The following is a 12,613-nucleotide window of genomic DNA, read 5'->3' as shown; positions in this document are numbered from 1 at the left end:
CCACTTCTTCGAATTTACCTTAAAGAAACAAGCAAACAAATGCACAAAGATCTGTTTATCACAGTTTTGATATAAAAACAAATTGACACAAACACACTCACACCTAGTTGGAAGCATCCTAAAAGTCTGCTAGTAGGGAATTGCTTAAAGCATTCGGAGAAGGCAATGCAGCCATTTAGAGGACAGAGATGGAAAATTGTGATGTAGTATATACTTAATGAATAGCCTTTCCAGAAAATATTGGAAGTGAAAAAAACTAGGATGACAAACTTTATGAATAAAGTCTGCTGTTACAATACATATAGAAATGTGTAGGTGATTTTAAAAGAGGTGATAAACATATAACAAATACATTAGCTGGGATTATATTGGAGTAGGTAGAGGGATTATAGAAGGTTTCATAATTTCCCCTGTTTTCTAAAGGCTTACCCCCCCTTTTAAAACAGACATGTAATCAATTGTCTTCCTCTTCTAAAAAATAATAATAATTTTGGAAAGACAAAATCAATTGTATCCAAATCTGGAATCAAGACGGGAGGCTTTTTTAAATTTAGAGCTTCACTAAAATGGTACTTAACCATTTTTCCACAAACTTTTTGGCCCATTTTGTTCCTTTAGCTAGAAATATTCTTTCCAAGATGACTTCCCCCTAACAATCCCAATCTTTTCCACTTATTAAAATCCCACTCAGCCTTTGAAGGTTGGCTAAGTCCCAGCAGGAACTCCCCTCTCCCACACACCGTCCTCAGCCTTGCAGCCAGATTTGCTTTGTCCTTCTTCAGTGCTCCCAGCACACGTCAGACACTGCTATAGCACAGTCCACACCTGCAGCTGGGTGCAGTAGTTTCTTGGGAATTTCTTGTCTTAATACCCCCGACCCTGCCTTTGCAGGAGCATCAAAGTGGAGTTTTATGGGCTGAGATACAGGTGGGGAAGCCCTACCTGGGGTATTGGAAGGCATCATGTTGGAGGGGGATGCAATACTTACAACCACAAAAGTCCAAAAGCAGGAATTAGGGAGAGGACCAAATCTGGCTGGCTGGACAGACTTATGCTGGGACTAGACATCAGATCTATCAGGCCCACATGTTTGTAAGGACTCTTTGCTCTAGTTGATGGAATATCAGCTGCAACTAGCTTAAGCAAAACCAAGAATTTATTATAAGTCAGTTGAATATAATAAGCAATTCAAAACCTGGCATGTATCTGGGCTTCAGTAGCAAATGGAACCAGGGCTTCAAGACCCTTTGGATAAATCTTCATATACTGTATCTCAGCTTTGTTTCCCTTCACAGGATGAAACCTCTTTTCCTCTGATCCACATGATGAGAAACACAACCACAAAACAACTCCCATTTTTACATCTTAGAATGTAGGCAGCCACAAAAAGCCTGGCTTCTTTCCATCTTATTCCCAAACTTCCACAGAAGGGCTCAGACAAGTCTGCTTGGGTCAGAGGTTCTGCCTCTGGGCCAGTTGGCTATTTCTGGGAAATGGGTCTTATGATTGGCTCAGGTTGGGTAGGTAAGCAGCCCTGGGCCATCCACCTTTGCCAGGGGAAAGGGGGGTGTCACATAATTCTGAGATGACTTCTATGGTGACCATAGAAAGAGGTGCCTCACAGGTATTCACTAGAGCACATAAGGATCCAAAATGGGATGGAGGAGAGAAAAGCAGGAAGAGTTTGCCTACAAAACCACTCAATACTTGAAAACTATTCTTAAGAGCCAGCAGGAGTACACTGTTTGGATGGATTGGGCAGCTGCCTTATTTTTTCCTTCTAAATTATAAATGCTCTGAGGCCTTGGATGTTTTTGTTGTTGTTTCTCATTTCCTAGTGCTTGTCCTAACCCCTTACACCTAATGGGTGGTCAGTGAAGGTTTGTTGTAATTTTGATCTACAGCATTCTCATTGGGGTTTTTGCAAACTGTATCTGTACTACTTCAAAAAAGAGTACTAGAAGCATTTTTGACATTAAGAAATAAATCCACAGCCTCCCTCCCCGGTTAGCTGCTTTGATAAGAGCACTCACTTGGAAGAGGAAGTCTTGGTAAGCATGGCAATAACTTGTTTCATTTCCCCAGTCCCTTTGTGCGTGAGTGATATGTGTGGGAGAAGCACATAGATGGAATTTGGGATGCATATTGAGCATCTCACAGCGACATGCAGACTTCCCATTTCTCTTGGGCTCTTGTCAGTTATACCAAGGCCAGTTTTAGCCAGAGGTCAAGGGTGCAAATTTCACTCTATAGATTCACGAATTCAGATATATTCAGTGAGGATTCTTTTAGTGGAAAGTCTGTGCCAGCCTACTTAAGCACAAAGAATTTATTGGTTCGTGTCAAAGAATCTCTGGCTTCAGGTGAAGCTTGATACAGGGCTCAAACAGTACCAGAATACAGATTCTCTATTTTTTTTTTTAAATTTGCTTCTTTCATAAAAGGTCTATTTTTAACATTTTTATTTGTTTATTTTAAAAATATTCTCTTTATTTATTCATGAGAGACACACAGAGAGATAGGTAGAGGGAGAAGCAGGCTCTTTGCAGGAAGCCGATACGAGACTCGATCCCAGGACCCCAGGATCATGCCCTGAGCCGAAGGCAGATGCTCAACCACTGAGCAACACAGGTGTCCGAGGCCTATTAAAAAAAAAAAAGACTTATTTATGTATTTTGGAGAGAGAAAGTGGGAGGCAGGGCAGAGGGAGAGAGAGAACCTCAAGCAGACTCCCTGCTGAGCACATAGCCCTACTCGGGACTTGATCCCACAACTCTGAGATCATGACCTGAGCCAATTAAGAGTCAGACGCTCAACTGACTGAGCCACCCAGGTACCCCAGGGATCTATTTTTAAACAAGGTTTCCCATCATGTTCCCACAAATTACTGCCAACACTTCTTGGGGCTACTACATCTTTCCAGGTTTATATCCAGTAGAAAAGATGAAAACCCCTTTCTGTGCTAGATTTAAAAATTCTCTGGACTTCAGCCTCACAGCCCTATTTGAGTTATGGGTCCAACTCTGAACCAGTCACTGGCTGGGGGTTACGGGGTGCATGAGATGCACTGCTTGGTTTAGTTCAGTGATATGCTCACAACTGGAGTAAAGCTTAAAAGTTGAGAGTGGTGAGGTCAGCTCCCCCAAACAAAATTGGGCTATGATGTCACAAGAGGGAGAGATGTTGGGTGGCAAAATCAGCAGCAAAGGTCACAACATACATGTTTGGCAGGGATTTCAGGGACCTGTGGTCTAAACAGCTCATTTCATAAGCTAGAAATCTGAAATCTAGAAAAGGAAAAGAGCTCACCACAGGACACACCACAAATTAAGAGCAGAGCCAAGGGTTCTTAAATTCCCATTTAGAGCTCTTTGCACTAAAGCACCTACCCTTTAAGGACCCATCTCTACACCTGGGTCATCATCTCCTACCTCAAGTTTTATGTCCATGAGAGATAATAGGAGCAGGGCTGCCAGGTACAGTTGTACAGGCTATGGACTGCACAATTCTGGGGGTTCCATTTACATAAAAATCTATATAAATGGTGCTCTCTAGACAGGCATATTTTGGAGTCCTGCACAGGAGAATAGATCTGGAATTTGTTTTTTAGTAGAGATGGCAAATACTTGTCGCATGTAGTGACACTTCTCTCGCTAGTATCCATGACATACATTCCCTGTCAATCATGTCACTCTTTCCTACTAAACTCAGACTTAATCACAGAATCTTTTTCAAACCAACACTTTAGGTTCCCACCAGTTTTCTTTTTTTCTAATATTTTTTTAAAGTTTTTTTTTTTTTTTTAATGATAGTCACAGAGAGAGAGAGAGGCAGAGTCACAGGCAGAGGGAGAAGCAGGCTCCATGCACCGGGAGCCCGACGTGGGATTCGATCCCGGGTCTCCAGGATCGCGCCCTGGGCCAAAGGCAGGCGCCAAACCCCTGCGCCACCCAGGGATCCTCCCACCAGTTTTCAATTGTGGCTGGCACTTAAGCTAATATCTATTTGCCTTCCTGTTCTAAAATGAGTAGCTCAAATCTGTCTTCAGAATGACACTCCTCCCAAGCTTTTACCTTAGTTTCTATTCATTGATATTAGCACCAGATAGTGAGGAAACTTCCCTCCAAAATAAGCAATCAGTACTGCCATGATAATTTCAAAAAGTGTTTTAAGGATTAAATGAGATAATATAAATGAAGTTCTTAGATAGTGATGGGTATCTTGCAAATAGTCAATAGTTAGTAATTTAAAACAATAAGAAAATATTTAAAATCACCCTGTTGGAATCTATAAATGTATATCTGATGTGCTAACAGTGCCTAATGTTTATATTCTTTTTTTAAAATTATTTATTTATTCATGAGAGACACAGAGGGAGAGGTAGAGACATAGGCAGAGTGAGAAGCAGGCTCCATGCAGGGATCCCAATGTGAGACTCCATCCCAGGACCCTTGGATCATGACCTGAGCCAAAAGCAGATGCTCAACCACTGAGCCACCCAGGTGTTCCTAATGTTTATATTCTTGATCTAACCCCTAGGTTATGAAAATAAGTCAGAGGCAGAAATTATTGAGTATTATTGAGAATTAGAGCTTTATCAGTGTTTCAGTTGCCACACGCAGACACGCAGACATACACATACCCCTCCTGGGAATCAGGTTCTGGGATCCAGTGGCGTTTAAAATCTATGCAGTAATTGTCTCTATCCTTAGGTCTTATGGCTATCTCATGAGTCAGTCTTTCTTTTTTCTCTTTCCCCAAACCTTCTATCTCTCTCAGTCTCTGTCTCTCTTATCTCTGTTTTTAGAGGAGAGCAGCAAACTTGCAGGGTTGTGGTTATGGCAGAGGCCAGAAGGGGCCATCCTTCAGTGGTTCTCTCTGGCAATCCAGAAGCAGCCAAACATATTTGGGCAGGGTCACAGATACTAAGACAACTGGTTTCTTTGAGTGGAGTCATAGATAGAGCCAGCAGCGATACTTTGCTCAGGGCTTCTCTGCCTGTGGTTTGCCAGCCTTGCCAGGCTGAGCGAGGAGAGGGGGAGGGAGCAGGAAGGGGCAGCGGGTGTTATTAGCTCGATGGCATTAGAGGCAGGAGCTGTTCCAATCTCCGAGTGTCCAGGCATACCAGGCTCTGGCAGGGATATTTCTTTTCAGGTGCCAGTGTCCCTTATCCCTATCCTGATATTGGGCCTTTAATAAGTGGACCTAGAAGAGGTGGCCAAACTCCTAAGATGCCTGCTTACCTCAGAGTGACAGAAAATGTCTCTGTAGGAAGGGACTTCGAAGATTGTGTGATTCAGGCTTTTCATATGAAAGATGAAGGGAGCCTGGAAGCCAAATCTTTTTTTTTTTTTTTTTTTAGTTTATTCATGAGAGACGAACAGAGAGAGAGAGACAGAGAGGCAGAGACACAGGCAGGGGGAGAAGCAGGCTCCATGCAGGGAGCCCGATGTGGGACTAGATCCCGGGTCTCCAGGATCATGCCCTGGGATGAAGCCGGCACTAAACCTCTGAGCCACCCAGGCTGCCCTGGAAGCCAAATTTTGACTCAGATGTTCCACCAACAGAGATAGTCCTGGGCTGTTTTGAAGACTCAGATGGAACCATTCGGTGGAGGGTAATGTGTTGACTCTTGACCTTGGAGAGAGGTGGATAGGGATCTCAGGTGCCTTGGAAGGCCATTAAAAGAAACATATTTTGGGGCAGAAAAGTTTTAAAAAATCTGCTTCAGTGACAATCTGCTTTATCCATGCATGGGACTGGTCTGAGACGTAGCCAAATAAGCCAGTGAGAGAGGCAGAGGCATCCAGGAAAATAGCCCCAAGTCCCAGAATCTGCATGTCCATCTCGGCTCTGCTACCTCCTTGCCGTGTGACTTTGGTTAGCGGCTTGCTGGGCTGAGCCTTGATTTTCTCTTCAGTTGCGTGGGGGGACATTGCCAGTTGGCCTTAAAGGGTTGCTGGGGAGTAAAAAAAGGAAAGGAAAAAAATGCAAGCAATTTTCAAATTGCTCCATATTATGTAAATAATTATTTGGGATCTGGACAGAATTCTTCCATGGAGCTCTTTCATTATCACAGAAGGGAATTTTTGGATTCTGATGTACTGGGCACTGAGATTCTGTTGTGGTGACTAGGAGAAATAGGTGCTTTTCCTGCCCTGTGCTGGGCAGTGCTCTCTGTCCTTGAGCATTTTGTCGAGGGGGTGGTTACACTTAAGATCCCAGCGGAGCGAGGCTGATGAGTATGTTACCCTGAGATGATCACATCGTAAAACAAGAATGGATTTGACAGAGGACTTAATGTGCTCTTCAATATGCACTTGGTTTCACATAATATTATGTTTCCAAATCCTGCAAAATAAGGGACCTATTGTGCCCCTACCTTTCCTCCCCACACTTCCACACCCACATTCCCTGAACAATAAATCATCAGATGTGTCCTCTCCTCCCAGAGCATGAACCTTCCATCTGAGTCAGAAGGAACACTTGAGAATTCCAGGAACACATTTAATCACTTAAAATTGGTCGATGCCATCCCGTCTCTGGGGAATTGATGCACGCGGTGGGAATTATAGCGAGCGTTCTTGTGGCAACATGGTGCTGAAAAGATGACTCCTTTCAGGCTCAGGTTTGGTTTCAGATCCAAGGCTTTTAAGGTTTTAAGCTGTCTACATTGATCTTGAGTAACTGAGTTGGAAAGTGTTCTCTCTTCTTCCTTTGCCTGTCGGTGCTTGTTTGCTTATTTATTTACTTAAGCAGAAGAACGCCCCATTTAAACTGCATTCATTTCTAGGAAATAAAATTATAAAATCTTTGTTCTGCTTAATCTTCAAGTAACAGATGTCATTTATGGATTCCACAAATCTTCCTGGAGATCCTTGTATGTGCCAAGCACTGCACTGGGTACCAGGATACCAGATTCATGGGGTGGACACTCAGCCATACTTTTGCCCATTATCCATTCATTCATTCATTCATTCATTCAACAAATATTTACTGAGCATCTCCTATGGGTATCAGGCACTACATTCTATGAAGGGGACACAGAACAAGACAGAAATGATCCCTGTTTTCATGGATCTTAGAGTCTTCTGGGAGCATTAAAACATGAGTTGTGTCTTCTAGGAGCTCATAGTTTGATGGGTGAGGAAGACACATGCACAACCCCTGCAAACTGCTATGTTAAGATTTTAGTGCAGTTGCATAGAACAGGTCTCTGGAATGCCTAGGAGAGGATGGGGATGACATTAGGGAAGGCTGGGACTGTAAATGTTGAGTGCAAGCTTTGGAGGCCTAAGACCTGAATGCCAGCTTTGCTTCTGGTGACTTTGTGATCTGGACCTCCTCCAGTCTTGGTGTCCTCTTCTATGAAATGAAGATAGCTGTGGCATCTACCAGGGTTGTTAAGCTTCAACAAAGTTCTGTTGGTAAAGCACTTAGCGCAGTACCTGGTGGCATGTCTTCTTCTTCAGAGTCCATTCTGGACAGTTTCCTAAAAAGGTGAAGGTCCCTTTGGTTCTGAGATGTAGTGGGCTGGTTTTGAAATGGATCCAGTTGGTCTTTCCTGCCATTCTGGTCTAGAAGGGCAATGGCAGGTGAGAGGAAGTGGATTGGGCTTAGGCCAGGTCCACTTGTTGGCCTAGGTCAGCATTTCCCAAAGCATGATGTGCATAGATAATGTTTAGGTGGTGCCGAGGCAAACACTGAACACTGTTAAGAGCTATGTATTTTACATGCACTACAAAGATACTATTTTTCCATTTTCAATGGTTCTATAATGCTTCCTTTAAAAATCAATTTATATAGTTTAAAAACAACTGATATGATTAAAAGGAGAAGCTTAAGGATTAGCAGAGTGCATGTGAGACCAGGCATGCTACTTGCTTGTGGAGTTTTGGGGAATGCTGGCCTAGAATGAGGCTCTTAATGGTACCAGTTCTCCCATTCCTGATTTGTCAAAGGGAAGTGACAACATTACCCCCGGGAGCAAGAAGATGACATGAGAGGCTGTGTGGCAAAGGCCGTGCAGGGGGCTTTGGATGAACGCCCATCTTACCTGAGCTGCTCTGTTCCTGCCTCCTTCTAGATCTCATTTCCCCCTTTGATTGTCTTCATTGCCTGTATTGCTATTTCAAATCATCTTGTTTACAATTCTCCTCCATAATTCTGAAAATCCAAATGCCCTGAAAATGGAACATAAGAACAAAATAGATTTGGAATTCATCTGTTTATTTTTGATATAAGCTTGCAGTTTTTGCAGCAAAATCTGAACTGAACTGAGGTAAAGCTATCTTTCTCTTTAATCTATCTTTAATTTCTGGGATAATTCATCCAAGCTCACACAATTAGTAAGTGGCAGAGCTGGGACTGAAATCCCAGGCCTGGCTGGTACTTCTGACATTTTTCCTACATGGATTGGGCCTCGTCGAGCTTCTCCATTTCCCTCCTTTGAGTGGTCTCTGCAGATCACCAAGATGGAAACTCCAACTCCACCTGCTGAGCCCTGCATCCTGAGATGAACCACTTGACACTTGGAACAAGCCCCCTTGGGTCATGGTGGACATAGAAGCATGGGGCTCTCTGGCTTTGCACTTAACATGTCAGGCTCTAGAATCCCACGGGGCTACCTCTAGAATCCCATTAGTTCTACCTCTAATAGCACATACCTTCCAGAATATAAGTTCCAAGAAGCCTTGGTACATATTAATACAAAAACCTGTGTCTGATTAATCAATTTGGTTAAATCATTAAATCAAATGATATCTATAAAGGTCATAGTTCAGTGGCTGGCATAAACTAAGCATCTTCAAGGGATAGTTACTACTTTTATTTACCAGCTGGAGCCCGTTTTGAGTTTCAGTATCCATAACTCAAGCTTTTTGACAAGTGCAATTGACTCCTATTTTGCAGGCATGGTAGAAAACTAAAGTGACCAAAATCAGGGCCTAGAACATCTGTGTTTTGAGCAGCCAGCGTTGGTACCCAATTCCGACTTCCCTGACACCACTTTGCCCTTGGCTCACATGGAGTAAGGCCTAGACTGCAGCAGAAGAACTGAGGGAACAGGGCCACAGGAGGGTGTGAGGAACATTCTCAGCAATGAATAACTGATGCTTTGCTGGAAGGCTAAAAGCACAGTCAATTCATTTGATGCCTTTCCACCTTCAAATGATCCGAACCCTACCAGCTTGGGCATATTAAGTCAAGTTCGTGATGGCCTCTTCTTCCTGTTGTGTGAGCCACCATCCTACCTGGTTTCCTCTCCCATCTACACAGGCTTGCTCACGTGGACCATATTTCATGCCAAGTGTCAGCTCCGGGGGGGTTGGGTCTTCATGAACATAATTCAAGGCGGCACAAGCTGAGCTGGAGAAGTGTAGCATGAGTGATTTTCGAGCCACGTTTGTACTTAACACTGAGTGGTTTTAGTTACTTCCTTTTTTTCATCAGAAAAGTCATCTCAGAGTTTATTGATTAAATGAGTCTATGAAAGCAGAGTACAATGTGAGCTCTAAAGCAGTGTAGAGCTCTGAGGGGTTATTGCAATTTTTTTCTTTTTTTTGTATATTTTTTAATTGAAGTTCGATTTGCCAACATACAGCATATCACCCAAGCTCATCCCATCAAGTGCCCCTCTCAGTGCCCATCACCTGGTCACTCCCACACCCAGCCCACCTCCCCTTCCACTACCCCTTGTTTGTTTCCCAGAGTTAGATGTCTCTCACGTTCTGTCACCCTCACTGATATTTCCCACTCATTTTCTCTCCTTTTTCCTTTATTCCCTTTCACTATTTCTTATATTCCCCAAATGAATGAGACCATATAATGTTTGTCCTTCTCCGATTGACTTACTTCACTCAGCATAATACCCTCCAGTTCCATCCACGTTGAAGCAAATGGTGGGCATTTGTCATTTCTAATGGCTGAGGAATATTCCACTGTATACATACACCACATCTTCTTTATCCATTCATCTTTCAGTGGACACAGAGGTTCCTTCCACAGTTTGGCTATTGTGGACATTATGATATAAACATTGGGGTGCAGGTGTTCCGGCGTTTCACTGCATCTGTATCTTTGGGGTAAATCCCCAGCAGTGCAATTGCTGGGTTGTAGGGCAGGTCTATTTTTAACTCTTTGAGGAACCTCCACACAGTTTTCCAGAGGGGCTGCACCAGTTCACATTCCCACCAATGTGAAAGAGGGTTCCCCTTTCTCTACATCCTCTCCAATATTTGTTGTTTCCTGCCTTGTTAATTTTCACCATTCTCACTGCTGTGAGGTGGGATCTCATTGTGGTTTGTTTGTATTTCCCTGATGGCAACTGATGCGGAGCATTTTCTCATGTGCTTCTAGGCCATGTCTATGTCTTCCTCTGTGAGATTTCTGTTCATGTCTTTTGCCCATTTCATGATTGGATTGTTTGTTTCTTTGCTGTTGAGTTTAACAAGTTCTTTATAGATCTTGGATACTAGCCCTTTATCTGATAGGTCATTTGCAATTATCTTCTCCCATTCTGCAGGGTGTCTTTTAGTTTTGTTGACTGTTTCTTTTGCTGTGCAGAAGCTTTTGATCTTGATGAAGTCCCAATAATTCATTTTTGCTTTTGTTTCCCTTGCCTTCATGGATGTATCTTGCAAGAACTTGCTGTGGCCAAGTTCAAAAAGGGTGTTGCCGGGCAGCCCCGGTGGTGCAGCGGTTTGGCGCCGTCTTCAGCCCAGGGCGTGATCCTGGAGACCAGGGATCGAGTCCCACATCAGGCTCCCTGCATGGAGCCTGCTTCTCCCTCTGCCTGTGTCTCTGCCTCTCTCTCTCTCTGTGTCTATGAATAAATAAATAAAATCTTAAAAAAAAAAGAGTGTTGCCTGTGTTCTCCTCGAGGATTTTGATGGATTCTTATCTCACATTTAGATCTTTCATCCATTTTGAGTTTATCTTTGTGTTTGGTGTAAGAGACTGGTCTAGTTTCATTCTTCTGCACATGGCTGTCCAATTTTCCCTGCACCATTTATTGAAGAGACTGTCCTTTTTCCAGTGGATAGTCTTTCCTGCTTTGTTGAATATTAGTGGACCATAGAGTTGAGGGCCCATTTTTGGATTCTCTATTCTGTTCCATTGATCTATGTGTCTGTTTTTGTGCCAGTACCACACTGTCTTGATGACCACAGCTTTGTAGTACAACCTGAAATCTGGCATTGTGATGCCTCTGGCTCTGGTTTTCTTTTTCAATACTCCCCTGGCTATTCGGGGTCTTTTCTGATTCCACACAAATCTTAAGATGATTTATTCCAACTCTCTGAAGAAAGTCCATGGTATTTTGATAGGGATTGCACTAAATGTGTAAATTGCCCTGGGTAGCATTGACATTTTCACAATATTCGTTCTTCCAATCCATGAGCATGGAATATTTTTCCATCTCTTTGTGTCTTCCTCAATTTCTTTCAGAAGTGTTCTGTAGTTTTTAGAGTGTGGATCCTTTACCTCTTTGGTTAGGTTTATTCCTAGGTATCTTATGCTTTTGGGTGCAATTGTAAATGGGACTGACTCCTTAATTTCTCTTTCTTCATTAGTGTATAGAGATGCCACTGATTTCTGGGCATTGATTTTGTATCCTGCCACACTGCCAAATTGCTGTTTGAGTTCTAGCAATCTTGGGGTGGAGTCTTTTGGGTTTTCTATGTACAGTATCATGTCATCTGCAAAGAGGGAGAGTTTGACTTCTTCTTTGCTAATTTGAATGTTTTTAATTTCTTTTTGTTGCCTGATTGCTGAGGCTAGGACTTCTAATACTATGTTGAATAGCAGTGGTGAAAGTGGACATCCCTGTGGTGTTCCTGATCTTAGGGGAAAGGCTCCCAGTGTTTCCCCATTGAGAATGATATTTGCTGTGGGCTTTTCGTAGATGGCTTTTAAGATGCTGAGGAATGTTCCCTCTATCCCTATACTCTGAAGAGTTTTGATCAGGAATGGATGTTATATTTTGTCAAATGCTTTCTCTGCATCTATTGAGAGGATCCTATGGTTCTTGTTTTTCCTCTTGTTGATATGATCTATCATGTTGATTGCTTTACGAGTGTTGAACCAGCCTTGCATCCTGGGGATAAATCCCACTTGGTCATGGTGAATAATCTTCTTAATGTACTATTGGATCCTATTGGCTAGTATCTTGATTAGAATTTTTGCATCTGTGTTCATCAGGGATATTGGTCTATAATTCTCCTTTTTGGTGGGGTCTTTGTCTGGTTTTGGAATTAAGGTGATGCTGGTCTCATAGAATGAGTTTGGAAGTATTCCACTCCTTTTTATTTTTTGGAACAGCTTTAGTAGAATAGGTATGATTTCTTCTTTAAACGTTTGATAGAATTCCCCTGGGAAGCCATCTGGTCCTGGACTCTTGTGTCTTGGGAGGTTTTTGATGACTGCTTCAATTTCCTCCCTGGTTATTGGCCTGTTTTCTATTTCTTCCTGTTCTAGTTTTGGTAGTTTGTGGTTTTCCAGAAATGTGTCCATTTCTTCTAGATTGCCTAATTTATTGGCGGATAGTTGCTCATAATATGTTTTTAAAATTGTTTGTATTTCCTTGGTATTGGTTGTGATCTCTCCTTTTTCATTC

At 42.7% G+C, this 12,613-nt stretch overlaps 1 long non-coding RNA gene across 1 annotated transcript in view; it reads left to right on the top strand.

Moving 5' to 3' along the window:
- LOC121487857 overlaps nt 1-12,613 on the top strand; it is a 64,870-nt gene that overhangs the window by 36,798 nt on the left and 15,459 nt on the right. The gene's annotated exons all lie outside the window — the stretch shown is intronic.

Source organism: Vulpes lagopus, chromosome 3, assembly GCF_018345385.1.
Source record: "Vulpes lagopus strain Blue_001 chromosome 3, ASM1834538v1, whole genome shotgun sequence".
Classification (NCBI taxonomy): Eukaryota; Metazoa; Chordata; class Mammalia; order Carnivora; family Canidae; genus Vulpes; species Vulpes lagopus.
Note: the sequence above shows the minus strand (reverse complement) of the source record. Positions and strands in the feature narration are given on the sequence as shown.